Genomic DNA, 17,436 nt, shown 5'->3' on the forward strand with positions numbered 1-17,436 from the left:
GAAAAGAGCTGTTGTGATCCTGCATCACAGTGGAGGTTGGATTGTAATATCTATAATGCACTTATATTCTGTGCTGTCACAAGATGTTTTACCTCCCAGTGGTTTTTCTTGAGTGCAGATCAAGATAAACAGCGAGGATAGTGAATTACTGGGCTAGAATTGTTTTTAATGGAAATGGAAAGAAACAGGGATGTGATTGCATCATTGTTTTCTCAGTTTTTCTCCAGTAACAGGGGCGAGAACCTGAAATGCTTATAAAATGTAGCTTGGAAACAAAACCTTGTACTTTGATGGAGTCTGGTATGGCATTGGTGTGGAGCTTCTTCTGGAGCCCAGTGCTTTCATGAGTGTTTTTCTGCTCTCTGCCCTGCCTCTCTGAACAGAAAAGCAAGATGAAATTGCTCTTTCAATTTTACAAGGACTCAGAATTAGACATGGCAGAAGAAAATATACCTGTCCATACATAGAGCAAATTGAATAATTGCACCAATGCAGGTGCAGTTTTCCAAAACTACGGTTTTCCACGCATATTAAAACCTATAGAGTTTTGTATTTCAAGGTGTCTTTTTTTTTTTTTTTTTTTTTTTTAAATTGGAATCAAGAAGATAGGACAAAAATCTGCCTAAAGTGTACTTTATAAAGTAGTGGAGGATGATACATTATATATATGTCTTGGCTATATTTTATCATCTGACCTAACCTCAAAAAAAAATTATTTCAATTGCTTGAACCAGTAAAGAAAGTGGAAACAGCTAATATTAATTATAAAAGACCTGAAAAAAACCCCAAACCCAACAATTCAATGAAACTGAACAGTTATAGATGGGGAATTGTAAGACAAAGAGGACAGAAGCTCCGGGAAAAAAAAACACCTCTTGATCTGTAGCAATTTTTTCTCCTTCACTCCTAAAGAGGGGTAAAATTTAGTCTTTTGCTTCCTGCACTCTTAGTGTGTGCTGTCCTGGACGTATCTAAGAGACATATGATGATCAGAGATTACCATAAGCATGTTTGTGTCTGGGTAGTGTGAATATGGTACTACTTTTTTACTTCAGTCCACATTCTTCCAGCAAAAGTTTGCCCAAAGCTCTAGAGTAATGGCCTCAAATAGCTCTTTCTGTAGGCATTAAAAAAAACCACAACAAAGCCTGCTTGTTCAGGAAATGGAGCTGGTCTTAGACATTTTGGCTCTATCTGTGCTAGTAAATTAAATATGCTCAGGGATGTTCTCTTGACATTAAAACCACCAAGAAGCATAGAACTTCTGTCCAAAACACAGAACTTATGTCCAGAACTGCAGATTTTTATGCAGCCAAAACCTCTACTTCTGTCAGAGACCACCTGTTGTAGGTGGACAGTTGAACACAGTAACCTGAAGGGTAACGAGAAGGAAGGCTGCTGGTCATGAAACACACGGGGAACCATCCTAATAGTTTGATGTCAAGGATGCCACAGCATGTTCAACTCACTGGAAAATAAATACTATAAAAATACAAGGCACTATCTTCTACCGATCTATATTCTTTGAGCTTTAGGAGGGTAGGATGAAAGGAACCCCATCTGTGTATTAGGCATATTGCTAACTACTCCTAATTACATTTCTTGTTGTGCAGATGCCATCCATTTGAGGATTTTATTTCAACACAGAATGGATGTGCCGAGTAAGTTTAAAATCTCCTAGTTGTTTGTCATGGTTTAACTAGTTGGCATCTAAGTACTGTGCAGCTGCCTGCTCATTTTCCCCAGGTAGGGAGGAAAGTCAGGGGAAAAAAATAAACTTGTAGATTGAGATAAAACATAATAATACAAATTATAACAATATCAATAATGTCTTCATCATCAACAACAATACTGAAACAGAGAGAGAGAGGAATAGAACCCCAGAAAGGCAAGAGATGCTCAAATGTAGCTGCTCACCACCCAGTGACAGATGTCCAGCCTGTCATCCTGCAGGAATGATCAGTATCTCCCAGCCAGCTCCCCCCAGTTCATACCCTGCCCATCTCAGTCTGTGTGTGGAATATCCCTTTGGCCAGGTCGGGTCAGCTCTCCTGGCCATGCTCCCCCAGCCTCTTGGGCGCCTGATCACTGCAGAGCACGGGACACTGAAATCTCCTTGGCTATGGGAAGTATTTAATCATAATAAAAAATGTAGCAAAAAAGCAGCAATAAACAACAATTTAATTTTAGTAGTGAGCAAAGCAGCTTACTTTTGGTGAAGCTTACAAAATGGGGAGATTTATAGCAAGATGTTCTATCCAGACTTACATGACTTACACATGCAAATAATTACAGCACTGTTAATTACAAGAAATGTACACAAGAGATGGTGTAACATGAATACTTTAATTTAGGAGATTTTTATAGAGGTCATCTGAGGAAGGCTTCCTATCTGGGATCTGCTTTAGGCTTCAACCTTCAGCTCCTCTTAAGTTTTTGCACCTATGGGATGGATAACCCTGATGTGAAGGGAATGAGCTCTATGCTCCGTTAAAGGCACAGCTTTCCCAGGAAGGTCTTCTTGATTAGAGAAAGCATCTTTCTGATCATCTTTGTACTGAAATGGGATTGCCTTTGCAATATAACTGAAAACAGCTGTTACACAAGTCTGCAAAGAGAAACTGATGATCAAGTATCTCCTCTGCATGGCATAAAAGGAGGAAGTTTTTAATGAAAGGGTAGGTATGTTATTCAATTTCAAGCAATTAAGAGCCTAATATGAAACAGTTTCTCCTCTGTATTTCACATTGTTAATTTTCATTTGTATAACATTGTAACAGATGTGTCACACATGATGAAGGCAAATTATGTTTTCCTGTGTCTCTCAAAATATTTTAAATGCATACACAATAGCCATCATCATTCAAAAATATTTCGAAGAAACTTGCCTTTACTTATTAAAGATATGTTATTAGCCTTGCTGGCAACATGGCTGTAGTGTAATAAGATATGTTGGTTTTGGGAGAAGCTGGGGGAAATATTTCCTAAACAAGAGGCCCAGTACTTGTGTTTTGAGGCTGTTTTGCCTATTTCTTTTGAGCCGATTTGTAATAATTACAGAATCACAGGATCCTTTATGCTGGAAAAAAACTTCTGAGATCATAGGGTCCAACCCTTGATCACCACCTTTTTAATTAAAGTTCCATGTCCAGTAAATTCTTGAACACCTCCCAGCTTGATGTTGCTCAGGCAGGACCTGCCTTTTTTAGACTCCTGCTGGCTGGGCTTGATCCCTTGGCTGTCCTGTGTGTGCTGTATGTTGACACTTCAGATGATCTGCTCCATGAACTTGCTGGGCAGAAAGGTCAGGCTGAGGGGCCTGTAGGTCCCTGGATCCTCCTTCTGGCCCTTCTTGTGGATGAGCATCACATTTGGCAACCTTCAGTCAACTGGATCCTCCCCAGCTAGCCAGGACTGATGATGAATGGTAGAGAATAGCTTAGCAATCTCTTCTGCCAGTTCCCTCAGTACCAAAATGACCAAGTTCACAGCAAGTATTATCATTATCTTTCAAAGAGTTCACAAAGATACACACACTTTCAAAAATCTTAGTTTTGTGCATATTGATGAGCAAAACTTGAGGAAAATCCTTACAAAAATGGTTTTCTTCACTTCACTTGGATACGCAAAGTTTCTAAATTAATCTAGTAATTAAAATGGGGGAAATAAAAAAAATGGTGTAAGTGGGTGCCAATTCAGTTTTTTAAAGGAAAAAGGGCTAAAGCAAATAAAATTGCTATGAAGCAAAGTAACATTAAACTGAGATCTGCTTATATTTAGATGTGTGCAAGATCCTAATATGCCAGTTATATGGTCTCCTTATTTAAAATTTAGTATGCTCTAAGTTCATAAGTTAGCAAGGCTAATTTTACGGAAAACACAGAAATTTCACTTTATAGAGAAAAGAGTAGGGTAGAGATGTACATCTTGGGAAAATTAGTCACTTGGTATTGAATATTTAGTGCACAATTCCTTCAATATAATTCCTTCTTATTTAAGCAGTTCCTTGTCATTAACAATTACTATTTTAAGGGTTTTTTAAAATTTAGAACAGCGAATATTCACTTGCTGTATCCACTTCAGGGGTGGCAGGAGTTGAGTACATTTAGAACTCAGATGTGTAATATTTTGGAGAAGGTGTATACCATGACTTTGTCCTTCAACAGGAGAAATATAATGTAGGCAACATTCATCTGGGACATATCTGAAGAGCAGCTGCACTCTTTTAACCTCTATTTATTATCTCTCATGATGAGGAAGGAATATTACTTAATGGAGATAAACCATTCAATTGTCTTCAAACAGCCTTTGGCTTAATGCTGCACAATGTTTATAGAATGTGTTATTGGAGATGGATGCTTTCACTGTTGAAGGGAAAAAACTACTAATTAGGTTAATTTCAGTTACAGTATGTGTAAAAAACTTGAAACAGAGGAGCTGCTCTTTTAAAAGCTTGGGTACAAAACAATTTCTAATTGCTAAGCGCTTGTTATCCACTGTGCAGGCGCTGGAAGGGGTTTTCCCCTCAGCATCAGATGGTGGGGCTGCTTAAAAAGAGGCCTTTGGGGAGCACGGCAAGCAGGATGGGCAAACAGGAGTGGGGCACGGCAAGCAGATAGGGCTGCAGACTTTTTCTTTTAGTCTGCAGTTCTGTTGGTTTTCTCTTAGCAACGGTTTGTATACGATCCAGAACTGCAGTTAGTGGAAGGGTATGCAGCCAGGTACAATCCTCCAAGAAGGATGTGTCTGCCTGGACCTGTGAGGAGTGTTTATCCGTGGCATCAGGGGGAGTTGCAGAAGTCTGCATGCAGTGTGAGCAAGTGATTGATCTCCTTCTGTTGGTGGCCAAGTTTAGATAGACTAAGGAGTCTTAGGGAAAATGAAATTGGTGGAGCTCATCCCTTCCATCCTTAAGAGAGCCCTACCAGGAGTCAGAGGACTTCTATGCCTCCCAGTGTCAGGCAACAGGAGGACACCTGGTGGGTGAAGGGAAGTGGAAATGGATCCCTGCTCAAGAAGGTAATGGAAATTTCCCCCGGCCCCATCACCTATCCGGGTGCCACTTCAGAGTAGGTATGAGGCCCTGGATCTAGAGGGTTAGTTAGGTGATGTAGAAGAAATTGATGTGCCCACTGAGCCTCCCAGTTATGCCTCATCAGTCAGACAGATAGCTGCTTCTAACATTAAAAAGAAAAGAAGAGTAGTCATCTGGGTGACTCCCTCCTGAGGGGAGCAGAGGGCCTCATATGTTGACCAGACCCAACCTACAGGGAGGCCTGCTGCCTCCTTGGGGCTTGGATACTGTCAAATGTCGGGGGACACTCCTCAAGATGGTCAGCTAAGGTATCCAGGGATCCTTTCTCTTGAAACGGGAGAGGCTTACAATGATGGCAGAGGAAGGAGTCCAAATCAGTTGGAGAGCAAAATCCAAGACCTTTATTACAGTCCCCGTTGGGACCTGTTAGCCTCAGGGGAGCAGCCCCAGCTGAGCAGTGTGACAGGGAAAACAGCAACTTATAAACTGGGGAGGTACAGCAGGAGGGATCAAACCTTCAACCAGTAAGGGACAAGGTGGGAATGGGTAAGGGAAGGATCGACTGTCTAGGGATCAAATGGGAGAGTAAGGGGACAGACTACCTCTGTTCCTGTCCTATCACTTGATGCCCCTCCTTGAACTTTCTAGAAGCAGAGGAGGTCGACCCAATGACAGACAGGATTCAGGGGAGGAGGCTGGGAATGATACACTGGGATTGGCAGCATAAGGGGAAGGGATGAACTGGGGAAGTAACATTCTTTAAAACCAGAAGTGGCGGGGGGGGGAAAGGAACAAACCATTATAACATAGCTTAACAGAACCCAACAGGATACAAGATATTACTGGGAGACTTCCTCAGCCGATTCAGCCCTCTGATTACTAGCCACTGCTGATACTCCAGGCTGGCAGTGATGAAATTGAAAATAGAAGCGCTAAGGCAATAAAAAGGGACTTCTTCACTGGGTAGAGCGGTTGATAGGGCAGGAGTACAGATGCAGTGTTCTGTTCAATCCCTTTTACAGTGGAAAAATATGATGAAAAGGATTGGAGAACACTATCAACAAGTGGCTCAAGGGTTGGTGTCATCAGCAGAATTTCGGATTCTTTGATTATGGGGCAACTTTTTGAGCAGCTGGCCTTTTGGAACTGGATGGGCTCCATCTCTCTGAAAAGGGTAGTAGGTTTTTAGCTTATGAACTGGCAGAACTCATTGAGAGGGCTTTAAACTAGGTTTGAAGGGGAAGGGGATGCAGCTGGGCTCTCTGGAAGCAGGCCCAAGGGTGGAGTTAGGGGTGAAATCAGTAGCCCAGCTGAGGTGCATGTACACCAATGCAGGCAGCAAGGGTGACAAACAAGAGGAGCTGGAAGCCAGGGCACAACAGCAAAGCTATGATGTAGTCTCCATCAGGGAAATGTGATGGGATGGCTCACAGAGCTGGAGCACTGCACTGGATGGCTACAAGCTCTTCAGAAGAGACAGGAAAGGGGGAAGAGGTGGAGGGGTGGCCCTTTATATTAGGAAGGCATAGCTGTTAGAACTAGTGATGATAAAGTTGAATGCTTGTGGGTAAGAATTGGGAAGGCCAACAAGGTTGACATCCTCCTGGGAGACTCTTAATGTCCACCCAACCAGGAATAAAAGGTGGACAAACTTGTTCTGTAAATAGCTGGAGAATATTTCAGGATCACCAGCTTTTGTTCTTGTAGGTGACTTCAACCTACCAGACATCTGCTGGGAACTTAATATAGCAGAAAGGAGGCAGTCCAGGAGGTTCTTAGAATGTATTGAGGACAACTTGTTGCAGCTGGTGAATGAGCCCACCAAGTGTAGGGCTATGTTAGATTTGTTGTTTACAAATAGAGATGGGCTGGTGGGAGATGTGGTTGTTGGAGGCCACTTAGGGCATAATGATCATGAAATTATAGAATTCTCAATGTTTGGTGAAGTTAGGAAGAACATCAGTATGACTTTTATATTGAAGTTTTGGAGGGCAGACTTTGACCTGTTCAGGAGGTTTGTGCAGAGAGTTCCTTGGGAAGTAGATTTTAAAAACAAAGGAGTTCAGGAAAGGTGGGAGTGCTTCAAAACAGAGATCTTGAGGGCACAGGAACAGACTGTCCCTGTGTGCTGAAAGATGAGTCAATGAGGCAAACATCCAGCCTGAATGGGTAACTAGATTTTGAAAGAACTTAGGAATAAAAAAGGATGTATCATCTCTGGAAGGAGGGTCAGGTTTCCCAAGTAGCATTTAGGGGGGTTACTTGGGCATGTAGGGAGAAAATTAGGGAGGCCAAGGCTGAATTTGAACTTAATTTGGCAACTCCTGTAAAGAATAACAAAAAATCTTTTTACAAATATATTAATGGTAAAAGGAAAGGTAAGACCAGCCTATATTCTCTGTTGGATGTGGGAGGAAACTTAGTAACTGCGGATGAGGAGAAAACAGAAGTCCTTTGCCTCAGTCTTTAGTGGGAGGATGACTTGTCCTCAGAATAATTGTCATACTGGGTTGGTGGATGTTGTAGTTTACCCCTGATTCCCCTCCGTTTTGTCTCACAGTTGGTCTTGCCCATAATGTTCCCACCACCCCTCCTGTCCATCAGGTTGACCCTGCCCTTTGTTCCTGACCCTTCTATGCCAATCCTCAGTTGTGCCAACCCTCTACCTATCCATCAAAGATCACCCCTTCGCCTTTACCTAGAATGTTCTGTGTTCCACGACACCTGGTTAGTGCCTGAGTTTTGTATCCTCCCCTTTTTGTACCCCATTGGTTGTAGTTATTTGTACCTCCTCTTGATTTCCCCAGCCACTGGATACCCATTGGTTGTTGCTTTGTTCCACCCACTGTGGAAGCAGGACCAAGGGTGGTAGGCCTGAGTTAGGCCTATCCCTGTTTAAGATGCTGCACGGCAGCACCTGTTGCCCTTCTCTCCCTGACCTCCCTTCATTCAATAAACCTGCTGGAACCTCATAGAAAGAGCTTCCCTCGCAGTCCTTTGCTCATGTCTTTGTTGGTGTCCCCTTGTCCGGCTTGGGGTTGGATGCCCCAAAGGTTCAGCGCTGGCACTGCTAGTGCTGGCTGTTCCCCCTGCTCACCAGTCTGCTCCTGGAGCTATCTGAAGCCTTGGAAAACTCAAAGGAGCAAACTGACAGTTGGACAGTGTCAGGGAACAGAGCGGTCCTCCTGTGGTCCAGGAGGAGGCCGTCAGAGAACTGCTGAGCCGCTTGGATATTCATAAATCCCTGGGCTCAGATGGGATCCATCCCAGGGTGATGAGGGAGCTGGCAGATGAGCTTGCAAAGCCACTCTCCATCATTTGCCAACAGTCCTGTGTAGCTGAGACTCTAAATAATAGGAGGCTGGACACAGAGCAACAACACATCTAAACCAACGTGGCTACCATGACGTTCTCCAGTTTATTCGTTTCCCGACAGCGGGTTATATAGATTCATGGCATAGTTCACCATGACCAGTCATACAAAGAATGCAAACAAGCCTTATTTATTTTATTCTTAAGGTGGCTGGATTCTCCATGTTACAATACTACATTTAGAAACCCACTATTCCCTGGGACACCTTAACGTGAATTTTCACTGTGCCACAGAGGCCTGTGGGCCCCAGAGGCCTGCAGGCCTTGCAGGGCACAGGGCTCAGTCTGGAATTGCTCAACCCTCGATCCAAATATAAATCATGTCCTTGCTCTGTAAGAAACTCTGCAACAGTCCTGGCTCACTGGTGAGGTCTCAGATGACTGGAAGCTGGGGAGTGTGACACTCATTCACAAAAAGGATGGGAAGGAAGATCCTGGTAATTACAGGCCAGTTAGACTGACCTCAGTACCTGGTAAGATAATGGAACAGTTTCATCATGCAGCATCTACAGGATGGGCAGGGTATCAGACCCAGCCAGCATGGGTTTAGGAGGGGTAGGTCATCTTTGACCAACCTGGTCTCCTTTTATGAGAGAGACCAGGTTACCTGGAAGGGCTGTGGATGTTGTCTATTTGGACTGCAGCAAGGCCTTTGACACTGTCTCCCACAGCACACTCCTGGAAAAGCTGCAGCCCATGGCTTGGACAGGAGCTCTCTGTGCTGGGTTAGGAACTGGCTGCATGGCTGGGCACAGAGAGTGGTGGTGAACAGTGCTGCATCCAGCTGGGGACAGTCACCAGTGGTGTCCCTCAGGGGTCTGTGCTGGGGCCAGTTCTGTTCAATATTTTTACTGATGACATGGATGAGGGTATTGGGTTGTTCATTAGTAAATTTGCAGATGACACTAAGCCAGGAGCGTGTGTCAATCTGTTGGGAGGTAGGAGGACTCTGCAGAGAGATCTGGAATGGCCGGATGGATGGGCAGAGTCTAGTAAGATAAAGTTCAATAACTCCAAGTGCCGAGTCCAAGTCCTGCACTTTGGCTACAATAACCCCTGCAGTGTTACAGGCTGGGGACGGTGTGGCTGGACAGTGCCCAGGAGGAAAGGGACCTGGGGGTGCTGGTGACAGCAGCTGAACGTGAGCCAGCAGTGTTCCCTCGTGGTCAGGAAGGCCAATCTCATCCTGGCCTGGATCAGCAGACTGGATCAAGTCCGTATTAATCAGATTTAAACCTCTAACATGAAAATTTTGATTTTGGCTTTCTGCCTGATCCTTTGGTTCAGACTGGTTTTGTATTGGGCACACTGGGTTTTTAGAGAAAAGGTGAAGTGTTTTGTACATCTTCTGGAGTGACACAAAATGTGTAATTGTAGGAAATTAATTTTATTTTTATATTTTTCTATAATATTTCCTTAATTAACAATCTAAGTGTGTACTATACTCATGTAAGTGTCTCGTATTCCACTACTATAAATTGAAATGCTTTGGCATTTCAAGTGCCTGCCGAAATACATTTTTGGTCTCATACTTGATCCCATCAGGTGATGGAGTGGAGGTGGTGGGGTGTCTTTGTACTCAGGGAGGTGTTTCAACTGTATAGAGCTCAGGGATAATGATGTTCTAAGTTTGAATCCTGATGAGTAGGAATCAAGAGGCTGGCCAACAAGGCAGGTATCCTGGTAGTAACCTCTTCAAGTCCACCTAACCAGGATGAAGAGGCAGACAAAGCATTCTACAAGCAACTAGAGGATGTCTCATGATCACGGGCCCTTGTTATTTTGGGAGACTTTGCTTTAACTTGCTGGATCTCTGCTGGAAACTCAGCACAGTAGAGGGGAGGCATTCCAGGAGGTTCCTGGGCTGTATGGAAGACAATTTCCTCACAGAGATGGTGTGTGTAAGCCAGTGAGGGAAGACTTCACTGGACCTGCTGTTTGTCAGTAGAGAAGGACTGGGGGTGATGTGGGGGTCAGAGGCTGTCTTGGGCATAGAGACCACAAAATGGTACCTTTTAATTTTCGGTGAAGGAAGAGAGGGCATCAACTGAACTTCTGCCTTGGCCTAACAGGGGCTAGACTTTGGCCAGTTCAGGACAGTGGTTCAGAGAGTCCCTTGGGAAACAAGTCCTTAACAACAAAGGGATGAAGGCTGGACATTAAGAAGGAAATCTTACAGGGACAAGAGCAGCCCATCCCTATTTGCCAAAAGATGAGCTGAAAACTGAAAATTAGAAAGGCAAAAACTCAGCTAGAACTCGATCTGGCTACTCCTGTGGAAGATAATTAACAGAGTTTTCATAAGAAAATTAACAACAAAAGGAGGACCAAGGACAATCTCCATACCTTATTGGATTCAGGGGCAAATATTGTAACTAAGGATGAGAAAAAAGATGAGGTACTTAATGCCTGCTTTGCCTCAACGTTTAACAAGAAGACCATGTCCTGGGTTGCAGTATAGGATGTATTCTATCACCATCTTCAGTTAATGGCCCATCAATGCCTTACTGCATGACTCTCTCTTTAATGGGCCATCAAGGACCTCCTATATGACTCATCATCCCATTGTGAGATGCTCTGTCCAGGGGGAGGAGCCAAGCATTCTCACCTGGATATAAGCTGAGATTTGGGACAGTACAAGCAGCCCTCACCCACTGGATTCCCAGAGGATCAGAGCTATCAGACCTTTCTACGGGATCACTGCTTCAGGAAGACCACCTCGCCTGGACTGCTCAGTGGTCTTTTTTGTATTAATTGCATTTATTTTCTTTTATCTTTTTTTTTTTTTTTCGTTTTCTTCTCATTAAATTGTATTTCTGACTTGGAGCCTCTCACTCAGTTTGTTTTCAAACCACAACATATATTTCGTGCCCAATGTGGGGCAGAGCCAATAAGAAAAGTCAGGATTACAATTTGTTTATTGAAGAAGAGACCTGTTTGCTATGATGCTCAACATGCTTACATGTGTCTTATATCTATCTCTCTATATTTTTCCACACATGAGGCACTCTCTGCCAGTCTTAATACTCCTGCATAGTCCAGGGTATGGTACTAAAATTGCTTTATTGGTCTATTATGTCCATTGCTTGATAAACTCTGAGGCAATGAACATAATTCAGAATATATACCCAGTTTTGTATTCTTGTTCTAGTCTAGGATGCTACGTCTGGGGCCTCAACAATCTCACCCAGCCCCTGTGGGGAGGAGTAAAGAATGATTTTTTCCAGCTTTTCAGGAATGACACAGCAGTTTTTGAAAATGTTGAGTACCCTCTGGATGCCAAGGACAGCATGATGTTCTTGTTAGTCTTGCTTGGTTTTCTCTGTACAGCCCGCACCATGCTTAGAATCAAAACACTATGTGGTGTGATGCAGCGTGTTCTTAAAGAAGTAAAAGAGGTAAAAAGAAGCAAAGCAACAGCATCAACGTCCACACAGACTGTCACAGAGGAGAAGGGAACCAAAGGCGAGGCAGCAGTGTCCTCATCTACACAGACCATCACAGAAGAGAAAGAAGCCAAAAGCGAGGAACAGTGTCCACATCTATGCAGAGGAGAAAGGAACCAAAAGTGCTGTCAGCATCTCCACACAAACCATCACTGAACTGGAACAGCCTAAACCAGTAGCAGTTGCCACCACTCAGAAGAAAAAATCAAGGAGCAAATCAGTCCGCATAGCGACTGACGAGGATGGAGCAGGACCTTCACACCCAGCTGAAGAGACAGAGGCAGAGATCATCACTCGCTCTCTATCTCTGGGTGAGCTGCATGACCTGCGAAGGGAATTCACCCGCCAGACCAACGAGTCCATCCTCACCTGGCTGCTCTGCATCTGGGACGCTGCAGCAAATGACACCATTCTGGATGGAATTGAGGCCAGGCAACTGGGATCACTGTCTCGGGATGTGGTCATTGACCAGGGAATTGGAAAAACCCAAGAAACTCTCAGCCTTCGGCAGTGACTGCTAACAAGTGTGAAAAACAGATACCTTTGCAAAGAAGACCTCCTAGTGCACCAAGGAAAATGGAGCACAACAGAACAAGGTATCTGATGCCTAAGAGAATTGGAAATCATTTTTGCAGAAGACGAGAGATTTCCTAAGAGCCCAGATGATGTCCAGTGCACATCATGGACGTGGTAGAGATTTGCACGGCTTAGACCAGAGATGTACTCGCGTTACCTGGCAACACTGCAATGGAGAGAAGGTGAGGACAGGGTGGGTGTCCTGGCTAATAAACTAAGGATTTACGAGGACACTGGCACCGCCTCAGTTCATACCCATGTCTCGTCTGTGGAAACAAGACTGGCTGAGCAAGTCAGGAGCTTAATTGAAGAAGGCCATCAGAAACTGAGAAAAGAACTTAAGGAAGAAATGTATGATATCTCACCAGAGCCGACAAGAGTCTCTGCCATTAGGAGCAGGCGTCCCCCAGCCAGGGAGAGAGGATACACACCCCGAGGTAACCTCTGGTCTTTTCTTTGGGAGCATGGAGAAGACATGAAGAAGTGGGACGGAAAACCCACCTCCTCCTTAGCAGCCTGGGTACGTGAACTGAAAAGAGAAACACCTACACAAAAAGCCCATCTAGAATCAATGTTGCTCTGGTTTCTTGTGTGCAGGACTCCAGATGATACAGGAGTGATGATATGACTGATCCTCTTGAAGAGACCTCAGCAACATATTTACAGGAAGAGAACAATGTATGTGATGACCAGGAATAGGAGGGCCCTGCCTCTAGCCAGGAAGAGGAAAGGGACAATCGGATCTACTGGACTGTGTGGATCCGATGGCCTGGCACATCTGACCCACAAAAATATATGGCATTGGTTGACACTGAGGCCCAACGTACCATGATACCATCAAGGTATTTAGGAACAGAATCCATTTCTATTACTAGATTGACAGGAGAGTCCCAGGAACTGACTGTATTAGGAGCTGAAGTGAGTTTAACTGGGAACAAGTGGCAAAAACACCCCATCGCAACTGGCCCAGAGGTCCCATGCATCCTCAGCATAGACTATCTCAGGAATGGATATTTCAAAGATCCAAAAGGATATCGTTGGGCTTTTGGGATAGCCGCAGTGGTGAAAGAAGACATCAGACAGTTGGATACTTTGGCCGGTCTCACAGATGACCCCTCTGCTGTGGGACTGCTGAAAGTAGAAGAACAACAAGTACCAATTGCCACAGCAACAGTACACCGTCGGCAATACCGCACAGACAGAGACTCTGTGATTCCCATACATGAGATGATCCGTAAACTGGAAAGCCAAGGGGTGGTCAGTAAGGCCCGTTCACCTTTCAACAGCCCGATTTGGCCGGTGCGTAAGTCCAGTGGAGAATGGAGACTGACGGTGGATTACCGTGGTCTGAATGAAGTCACGCCACCACTGAGCGCTGCTGTGCCAGACATGTTAGAGCTTCAGTACGAGCTGGAGTCCAAAGCAGCAAAGTGGTATGCAACCGTTGATATCGCCAATGCCTTCTTCTCCATTCCTTTGGCAGCAGAGTGCATGCCTCAGTTTGCTTTCACCTGGAGGGGCGTACAGTACACCTGGAACCGACTGCCCCAGGGGTGGAAACACAGCCCCACCATTTGCCATGGACTGATCCAATCTGTACTGGAAAAGGGTGAGGCTCCAGAGCATCTGCAGTATATTAATGACATCATCATGTGGAGAAATACCTCAGAGGAAGTCTTCAAGAAAGGAGAGAAGATTATCCAAATTCTGCTGAAAGCTGGTTTTGCCATGAAAAGAAGCACGGTTAAGGGACTGGCTCAAAAATCCAGTTCCTGGGAGTCAAATGGCAAGATGGTCATCGCCAAATCCCCACAGAAATAATCAACAAGATATCTGCCATGTCCCCACCTACCAACAAAAAGGAAACACAAGCTTTCCTAGGAGCCATAGGCTTTTGGAGGATGCACATTCCTGAGTACAATCAGATCGTGAGCCCTCTCTACTTGGTGACCCACAAGAAGAATGATTTCCACTGGGGCCCTGAACAGCAACAAGCCTTTGTTCAGATCAAGCAAGAGATTGCTCATGCAGTGGCCCTTGGCCCAGCCAGGATGGGACCAGATGTAAGAAATGTGCTTTACTCCACAGCCAGGAACAATGGTTTTTCTTGGAGCCTTTTGCAGAAAGTGCCTGGGGAGACTTGAGGCCAACTATTGGGATTCTGGAGCCGAAGTTACAGAGGCTCCGAAGCCAACTGCACTCCCACAGGAGATCTTGGCCGCCTATGAAGGAGTTCAAGCCGCCTCAGGAGTGATTGGCACTGAAACACAGCTGCTTTTGCCACCCTGACTACCAGTGCTGGGGTGGATGTTCAAGGAAAAGGTTCCTTCCATGCATCATGCCACCGATACCACATGGAGCAAATGGATTGCCCTCATTACACAGCATGCCCATATTAATAAACCCAAATCGCCCTGGGATTCTGGGAGTTATAACTGGCCAGAAGGTGAGACTTTTGGATTATTGTCTGAAGAAGATGAAAAGCAAGTAACACGTGCTGAGGAAGCCCCCTCATATAATGAGCTACCAAAGACTAAAAGACGGTATGCTCTATTCACTGATGGCTCCTGCCAAATTGTAGGAGCTAACCAGAAATGGAAAGCTGCAGTATGGACCCCCACACGATGAGTTGCACAAGCTACCAAGGGACAAGATGGATCGAGTCAAGCTGCAGAGCTTAAAGCTGTCCAGCTGGCTTTGGATATTGCTAAACAAGAGAAGTAGCCGAGGCTCTATCTCTACACTGACTCATGGATGGTAGCTAATGCTCTGTGGGGATGGCTGAATCGCTGAAAAAAGGCCAACTGGCAGCACAGAGAAAAACCCATCTGGGCTGCTGACATTTGCCAGGACATCGCTGCCCGAGTAGAGAGGCTGACCGTGAAGGTTCGACACGTGGATGCGCATATACCCAAGAGCCGGCCTAATGAGGAGCATTGCAACAACGAGCAGGTGGACAAAGCTGTCAAAGTGCATCTAGACTGGCAGCACAAGGGAGAATTATTCCTAGCTCGTTGGGCCCATGATGCCTCTGGTCATCAGGGAAGAGATGCAACGTATCGATGGGCCCGTGACCGAGGGGTGGACCTCACTATGGACAGCATCTCACAGGTCACCCACAACTGTGAGACCTGCGCTGCAATCAAACAGGCCAAGCGAATGAAGCCTCTATGGTTCGGTGGACGATGGCTGAAGTACAGGTATGAGGAAGCCTGGCAAATTGACTACATCACCCTTCCCCAAACACGCCAAGGAAAGCGGTACGTGCTGACCATGGTGGAAGTCACCACTGGATGGCTGGAAACCCACCCTGTGCCTCATGCCACTGCCTGGAACACCATCCTGGGCCTTGAAAAACAAATCCTGTGGAGACACGGCACCCCTGAGAGAATTGAGTCGGACAATGGAACCCATTTCAAGAACGGCCTTATAAACACCTGGGCTAGAGAACATAGTATTGAATGGATATACCACATTCCTTATCATGCACCAGCTGCTGGGAAAGTTGAAAGACTGCCCTGAAGGCACTTGGTGGGGGAACCTTCAAGAATTGGGAACTAAACTTAGCCAAAGCCACATGGATGGTCAACACCCGAGGGTCTATCAATCGAGGTGGTCCTGCCCAGTCTAAACCCTTACACACAGTGGATAGAGACAAAGTCCCTGTGGTACACATGAAGGGCATTTTAGGAAAGAGTGTTTGGATTAATCCCACTTCAGGCAAAGGCAGACCCATCCATGGGATTGTCTTTGCTCAAGGACCTGGCTACACTTGGTGGGTAATGCAGAAAGATGGAGAAACCTGTTGTGTACCACAGGGAGACCTAATTTTAAGTGAGAGCAGCGTGTAAGGTTTCATTCTGTATGTATATATGCATACCTCTGTAAGAATGTATTGATTTGGGCATATTGTAGATGGTGATAGAATAAGGGGTGGATTGTCCTGGGTTGTAGTTTAGGATGTATTCTATCACCATCTTCAGTTAATGGCCCATCAATGCCTTGTGCACGACCCATCTCTTTAATGGGCCGTCAAGGACCTCCTATATGACTCATCATCCCATTGTGAGATGCTCCGCCCACGGGGAGGAGTCAAGCATTCTCACCTGGATATAAGCTGGGATTTGGGACAGTACAGGCAGCCGTCACCCACTGGATTCCCAGAGGACCAGAGCTACCAGACCTTTCTACGGGATCACTGCTTCCATCACCCTGCTCAGGTTGTATTCTGACTCTGTCAGTGGTCTTTTTTGTATTATTGCATTTTTTTTTCCTTTTCTTCTCATTAAATTGTATTTCTGACTTGGAGCCTCTCACTTGGTTTGTTTTCAAACCACAACAGACCATAATTATCAAGGCAGCCAGCCCTGTGAGCTGGTAGACAAGGACAAGGAAGAGAATTGAGCCCCTCTGAATGAATGAGAAGTTAGTGACCTACTGAGCTGCTTAGACACTCAAATGTAGAGGGCCAGATGGAATCCACCCAAGGATACTGAGGGAGCTAATGGAGGAGGTCACCAAGAAACTGTCCATCATTTACCAAGGGCCTTGGCTAACCTGAGAGATGCCAGCTGACTTGAGTGGAGATTGGCCATTGTGACACCTAACTACCAGAAGGGTTGGAAGGAGGTTCTGAGGAGCTACAGGCCTGATGCTGGTACCTGGCAAGGTTATGGAACAGAGCATCCTGAGTGCTATAGCGCAATCATTTGGCATGTGCAGGGCAGCCAAGGGATCAGGCCCATCCGGCATGTTGACAGAAAAAGTAGGTCCTGCTTGGCCAACCTGATCTCTTTCTATGACCAGGTGACTTGCTTAGTGGAGGAAGGAAAGGCTTTGGATGTTGTCTATTTGGACTTTAGTAAAGCCTTTGATATTATCTCCAATGCCATCCTCCTGGAAAGCTGGCAGCCCATGGCTTAGACAGGTGCTCTGTTCACTGGGTAATTATTGTTGGGATGGCCAGGCCCAGAGAGTGATGGTGAGTGGAGTTACAGCCAGCTTTTG

Source organism: Sylvia atricapilla, chromosome Z (assembly GCF_009819655.1).
Source record: "Sylvia atricapilla isolate bSylAtr1 chromosome Z, bSylAtr1.pri, whole genome shotgun sequence".
NCBI classification, from domain to species: domain Eukaryota; kingdom Metazoa; phylum Chordata; class Aves; order Passeriformes; family Sylviidae; genus Sylvia; species Sylvia atricapilla.